This window comes from Galendromus occidentalis, unplaced genomic scaffold (assembly GCF_000255335.2).
Source record: "Galendromus occidentalis unplaced genomic scaffold, Mocc_1.1 scf7180000077446, whole genome shotgun sequence".
NCBI classification, from domain to species: domain Eukaryota; kingdom Metazoa; phylum Arthropoda; class Arachnida; order Mesostigmata; family Phytoseiidae; genus Galendromus; species Galendromus occidentalis.
Genome location: NW_003805434.1, coordinates 721,061 through 728,233, shown reverse-complemented (window position 1 = coordinate 728,233; position 7,173 = coordinate 721,061).

The window sequence follows — 7,173 nt, the reverse complement described above, 5'->3', positions numbered from 1 at the left end:
CAGATGTTTTTCTTTAAGATTCCACTTAAGGGCTCGAATCCTCGTGGAACAGGCGACGGGGAATTCCTCTTGATAGAGCCTCGATTGATGCCCGACCACTTCGCGTAGAATTTGCTCGGTCGATCAGAATTAGATTGGCGCGAGCCTCGGTAGGCCAGATGAGGGATATGATACACAACGGATTATACCTCCTTATCATAAGAGTCCCCGGGACGGTGTTTCTGTTCAGGGATGGCCCGGACCTCAACGATATTTTTCGGGTCTGTTCCTCTCTAGCTTCCTTCCATTATCCGTTCGTCCACCGCCGTCGATTTGGCCATCGTATTTGCCGAGTACACAGCTGGCTCATTTCCATGTGGAGCAGGATCGATTCCGTACCTGGGAGGAAGAGGGAGAGCGAGCCAACCGCGAGAATCAGTAACAACTTTCGAGAGCTGCTTGCCGCACTGTGGAAGAATAAGATAGAGATTCGTTCTGCTCTACCCGGGATTACTCGTGTTCTTCTCCGGGAATCCCTTTTGTTCCCTCGGAGCTGCTCCCACTACATTCACTCGAGCAGTTAACCGAATCGAAGGAGAGAGTCGGAATAGGTCGGCTGATTTCGAGAGAATGTGCGTCTTGATAGCCTCAATATTATTTCCGACTTCGGCGAGGGCACTCCTCATCGAAGCTTTCGTAGGCAGCCGTACCTCGGAATACATTCAGTTCCATGTACCGTCTCGGTCGTAAATGTCGCCCGGGAGTGACCTGTCCGGGAGCTCGTGGAGGCAGATGACCGGATCAACTAATGTTGGGATTAAACCTCGATGAGGTCATCGACGAATCCTATGGACTCGGAGGAGCTCCTGCATAAGGATGGTCGAGGAGAGATGCCCGAGTTCCAGAGAGTCGAGACGAATCGCGCACGAGTCTGAAGAGAGACATTTAGAGGCTCGTCTTCCAATTTCCGGGCATACAATCTCCCCGGCCTTCTCCAGACTACTGTGCCGGATCTCGATCTCTCGGGTCGATTCGACTACATTGCAGAATTCTCATGAGATCTTCTTCCTTCTGGGTTGAGCAATTTGATATTCCTCGAGACGAGTGACGTACCTCAACCACGAGGTCAACGAATCCGCGACGAGGAGGATCGATTCTGACTCGCCGTTTCGGGGTCGGCAACCGGTTCTCGTGGCCGCATCCAATTCCGAACCCGATCATCGTTCGGCTTGAAAGTCTCGCGTGGGGCTTTCCGGATTACTATTAACGCGTAACGCCCAACTCAATCTCGAAAATGACTAGAAACGGGTTGTAAAACTTCATCCACGTGTTATCGGGATCCCACTCTCAGTCAGTCAGCCAGTCAGATCTTCAGCGCCCTGCGGAGCCCTCGTGCCGCGAACATTCCGCGATCGCGCTCTTAGGCTGTCGCTCCAGAGGACTACGGACAAGCGTACACAACACGGCGATACCTTGTTCGTCAATGGATCCATTCCCGTGGCTGACAGCTCACTTCACTAATCGTATGTCCATAGAACGTCTACACAGAGTCCCTCCCCCTCACGTATACAGCAAGTCAGCAGGCTAAAACTTTCGAAAAACGTGTCGAAGCGCATGAACACTCGTCGGATACCCCGCCGCAATATTCCACTATAGGATGTCGAGTGCTAGTCCCCAGCCACGACTCTGTCGTGATGTCCTTCATCGCAGGAAGGGGTTCGCGTTACCCCCCTCCCCGGGGATTCACTACTTCTACTGCGGCAATGCTCCCCTCGGGGCACGTTCGTCGGAGTACTTCTCCGCAGGAGAAGCTCGAAACACTCACCTCAGAGATCTAACACATATTGAGGATCGATACAGCCGGGATTGCGCGGATCACAATGAATATTCGACGTAACGAGCCGTATAGAACTCACGGTTCACAAATCCTCGCAGCGCGCTCTGCTGCTCGCGGACTGACTGGTGGGCTCTCGGAAGCCTCTGTGTGTGTGGTGAGGGGTGCCCGGTGATGGTGGCGGCGGCAACGACGGTGCTGGTGGCAAGGATCGCGGGGGCAAGAAGAGGAGGAGGGGGAGCCAGAACGAAGGAAGGGTATAGGCCGAAGCACGGGGCATTCCTACCAGCCCTGCGACTGAGGGTGAGGGGACAGGTCCTGAGAAGGAGGGAATACGGCTCGGCAATGGTCCGGAGCGGCTATGGTGTATGTAGTGGATACTCCCGTGAGAAAGGGAGAGAGTCCAGCATTCATCGGCCTCTGCGAGGTTGTCGGCGTTACGTCGACGCGGTTTGTTGCAGTGTCCTATTCGGTGGGACACGTGCGTCTACTTTCACGCCAAGGACCCGAGCTCGTGATGAAAAGCCTCGCGACTCGATTTCCTCCACGAGAGACCGCGATATTCTAGTAGCGAGAAAGAATAATTGGATCTCCCTCCATTCCCCATTCATCCATTCATGAATCCGCACTGCTCATGAATTATTCCTCCCGCGACTATTCATAAATGATGTCTCCTACATTCCAGCTCCGTACTCCCACCGTCGTTAGATTCCATCTGGCCTCGAGCACGTGTGGGTTAGGAAGGAGCTCTGATTAATGGATTCCGCAATTCTGAGAGGAAACGACGAGGACGGATGAATAATGTCTCAATTCTCTCCGATGTCTAGAACTTTTCGGATTCGAGTCCGGGGACACCTGTGCGAAACAAGACGGCGAGCGGAATTTTGCTCGACTCACTCGCTGTACTCGCTTGCTTACCAACAACTTCACTGCCTCCAAAACATCGCGGTCAGAGAATACTTTTGAAATACCAAGAATCCTGACCGACGTGAATCTTGGTGATTGCTGCTTTTGTGGAAATTTCGTTCAAGCATGACCCACACGTCAAGCGTCGACGATCTGGCTCAGGCAGGAATTGGCTCCGGAGACTCGGAATCCTTCTGGAGCCCGACATAGCTCAATATGGCTGGGATCCGTTTTATTAGAGTTCACCATCTTTCAGGGTGAACGCCCACGTAGCTCGCCTTGAGATCGCGGTGAACCTCCGACTCCAGAATAGAGCTCCGAGACATTCCTCTGGAACCGCTTTCGGATTCCTTCTGACCGTCACAGCAGTCAGGAAGTTCCGACGCACGAAGGGAATCCGGGAATTCCGTCGACGAGCATGAGGAAAGAGGGCACCAGGAGCCTTTGTCCTCAAAGCGGAACTGACTGTCGGTGAGGATGGGAACCAAAGGCGGATGCAGGATTTTTCACGGAGGGGGGGAGCGATCGATGTATCTTGGTAGAGGCGATCCGGGTCCGTCTGCTCGTTTAACATGGGAGGTATAGGAGGATCGAAGCGTTATTGGAGTGGCTATTGCCCTATCGCCCCCTTCCCTCGATCCGCCGCTGACGGGAACAGGCGGAGACGCGTGCACTCCATTCGCTTCAACCGTGGAGCCTTCTCCCGAGCGTGTTCCAGACACAGAACATTACCCCTTCGACATGATGTAAACGGTGGCTTAGCGGAATTTCCCTGATCAATCCTGAATCGCATGTAGCATTTCGATGAAGATTCAATCAGGCGTAATCCCTTCCTCAATAAGCTGCACTGAACTCAGCGGACATCCGTTCGGTAATCGTGGTGAATCACGATAGAGAACAGTGCGCTTCTGTAGCTCGAGGCATGCGAGCCGACCGAGACAGGCGGCAGGAAGCCGTAAGTCGCTTTCGTAAGACTTGTACACAAAGCCTCCGAGCCGAAGCCATTAGCGCTCCGGGAAGGACGGAATTCTCGAGGCGACAGGATCTCTCATAGCGGCTTCGATTGGTCAACCATCAACCCTTCGCTAGGCAGTGTCTCGGGCCTAATATGCAAAACGTTGTAAGGGTTGGAGTACCCTCGGAATTTCGGGTCATGGAATTCGGGAGCCCTCTCCGTCCGGAGATCTCGGGCGATCCACCGGAAAAGATAATCGCCCCATGCAATCCGTTCAGCGCTTCGAATCGTCGATACTGACGGAATTCATGTGCAACCAGTAAATCCCGGGATCTAGGAGTGCAGCCGCATTCTCGAGGGATCGTCCATAGCTGACCCTTGCGTGTGATGACGCTCCTACCGATCGCTGAAAAACCATGAAAAGGTACTCAGTTGCTTATACAGGAATGCTCTGGAGGAGGGGGTGTGGCGAACGATGCTTCGCAGAGGTAGCCGATGGATGCCTAGGTCCTATTTTATCATCGGCGATATGGGCAGTCGAGTCAGGCCGGACGCGTTTTCTCTTCTCCCCGCGGATCCGTCACCGCATGCCGATGGAGAATTTTGGATAATTTTCAGACTCAAATTCCTTTACTCGTAAAGCGTTGTCGGATGGATATAACGGGATTCCCATACGATGGCTGTGTCGTACAGCTGTGAGTAAGATCATAAGCTCCTGCTACGAAACGGTCTATCCGAGTTCAAATCATCGAATGGGTCAGAGAACTAATCCAGAGGTTCTCGTCCCGAAAGAGAAGAGCGATTCTCATGGCAGGATGATTCCACATGATTATGCGTATTTCGAGAGCTGACCTGACCGATATTACCCAACCGCTCAGAAGGCTTCGGAATCGGGAGGGGGCTAAACTCGAGCATTTAGGAGTCGGGCATCTGGGAATCGGGCATCTGGGAATCGGACACCTAGGAGTCGGGCATCTGAGAGTCGGGCATCTGGGAGTCGGGCATCTGGGAGTCGGGCATCTGGGACTCGGGCATCTGGAGCTGGAGTTCTCGACTCCCCCTTCTCGGAATCTTTTCGGGACCCAAGGCTTGACCCAGCATCAGAGTACGTCGATATCGCTGCGAAGATACACATATATCTTTGTGGTCGATGCAGGTTGGAGAACCTGAGTTTTCCTCGCTAACCTGCGTGCTCATGTGAAAGAATGATCAACTCATGTTATGAGGGGACGGCCAGAGGCTGCGAGCCGCTAGCAGTGAATAATGTCCGGTCCATGGAGACGGAATTAGCGTGAACATCAGCATCTGAACGCCAGCAGAGGGAGCTGGCACCGGGGAGGGACTCGCTTTCGCGAGCAGCACCGAACTCCGGCGTGCTCTCACTGCATCTCTCTCGGAAGGGCGACAAAAGGGACCTGCTTGAACAATCACGCTCCGTAATTGAGAAATCCTTTATCGAACAAGCGCGAAGAAGACGGGAAGAGCCTCAAAAGAAGCCGACCGCAACAGCTGCTCCCTCAAGCTGTTCATTGATCAAGCATTAAGTTACCCTGGGGACGCCTCGGCAAAACTCGCGTCATACTTTTGACCTAAGAAACGGTGAGCAAGAGGCGCTTCATGAAAAGTTTCATCTGGTAGTTGGTGGAACGCCGATGAATGTGGTCCCTGAGCTCGGTTCGGAATTCGTATGGTTACGAGCGCACGCCGATAGAACGGCTGGACGCGACATGTGATCGAATCACACAGCCCTTACCCTCAACGTCAGTCTAGTTGCGGAGCGTATGACAGTCTGGAATCCGGAGCATGCACTCAAGTCTGTCGCGAGGCATTCTCGGATGTACCGTATTTTCGAATTCCCGTGATGAATATCTTGCAGACGCTCTCGTCGAGGAGGGAATTTGTCAAGGTTTCCTGGGTGATTTCAGGGCTCCGATGATCCCCAGGGTCCAACTTGGAGCTTCGCGTGACGGAAGTGAATCATCACCGCGGAGCACTGAGCAAGTGCCACAATTTCCAGACGGTACATAAGCCCTAGCCTACGGAAATGGGCCAGCTCGTCGCTGACGTTTCTAATCTCTCTGGAGTCTCTCGGGATCCCATAATTCGAGGCACCGCACGTCGCCACGGTGAGCCTGGACTCCATCTCAATTATGACTTATGCAATAAATTCAAAATCAAGTCTAGAGCTCCGGATAATTGCTCGATTCCCGAGATTGACTTTTCATTCCGTCGGGAGGCGGATTTCCTTAAGAAGCTAGATGAAAAGATCATATGGCTCGACCCGATGACTTTCGTGATTCATCACGACAAGAATTTAGGGGGAATTCACAGTCGACATTCGGGGTGTCCTTCCATTGGACAGTCATTCTAGATTTAGCACCAAAACTTCGGAGCATAATGAGTCTGCTGCGACGACTCAGCTCTTGCGTGACTGCCGATCCCGTTTCTCTTCGAGAGCGTCCCTTGTGATTACTCCGATGGTTCCTCCGGAGCTCGGAGCGTTCTTAGGACATTCTGCTCGTTTTGACGACACGGCTCTCCAGGAATCATTTTTTAAGACGAGCTGTCGCGTTTTCCCGATCCATTCTAAGAGCTAAGCACGCGACACTGAGCAGAAGGCCTCTTCTGTCAAGCAAATGTCAACGGAGCCGGGCGTGGATGATATTTTAAGTTTCTGGGAAGCAGATACTCGGAGCGTGTTGAGCGAGGTCTCGGAAAGTACTCTGGAGCTCTCTACGATCTGCCTAGATCATCCTACGAGTCTTGAGACTGCTCTCGGGGTCAAGGCCAGACTTCGAGTTCGGCGAGGTTCTTCACATCCGGGAAGGGGTTTCTCTGCCCGAGGGTGCGCAAAGAAGATATTCAACCGGCGGATAGGCTTCCCGACCAAGCTCCCGAAATTCCTCCAAAAACAATCCTTCGAAATCGACTGCTAGGAGAATCCTGCGAACAAACACCACCTGCCTTCTTGTCGAGTTCCGTCTGTGACTTTTCCAACGTCGTCCCACTCCTAAGTCGCTTCCGTCATCAACTTCCTCGGAGTTAAGCCTCGAATTTCCGCAACCTACGCTGGCCGCCCGGAACAGCTGTGGGCCCACGAGTGTCCTAACGTCCTCCATCCATCCAGCCTGTCTTCGTCCTATCGGCGCTCAAATCAACCTTTCGCCGTATAAGCTACGCGCCAAGCGAGACTCCTTTATCACTGTATTCCGATCCGCGATTCGGATCACCCTGCGGAGTTCAACTCTTCGACTCTCGAAAGAGATTCATCTGCAGATGCAATCAAAGTTACATAAATAGCCGAACTCGTGGTGGAGTTCTCGGCAGCTCGTTCATGATGCGTTCAATCGCAGCGGCCGGACTGGTTACTCTCCTGATCGCCGATCAGTGTTCGTTCCAGGCGATCGGTCAGCAGGTCAGAGAATTCAAACCTCCGGGATGTGTTCCGTGCCAACCGTCGCAACCAGTGGCGTACGCAGGATTTTTCGTTGGGGGGGGG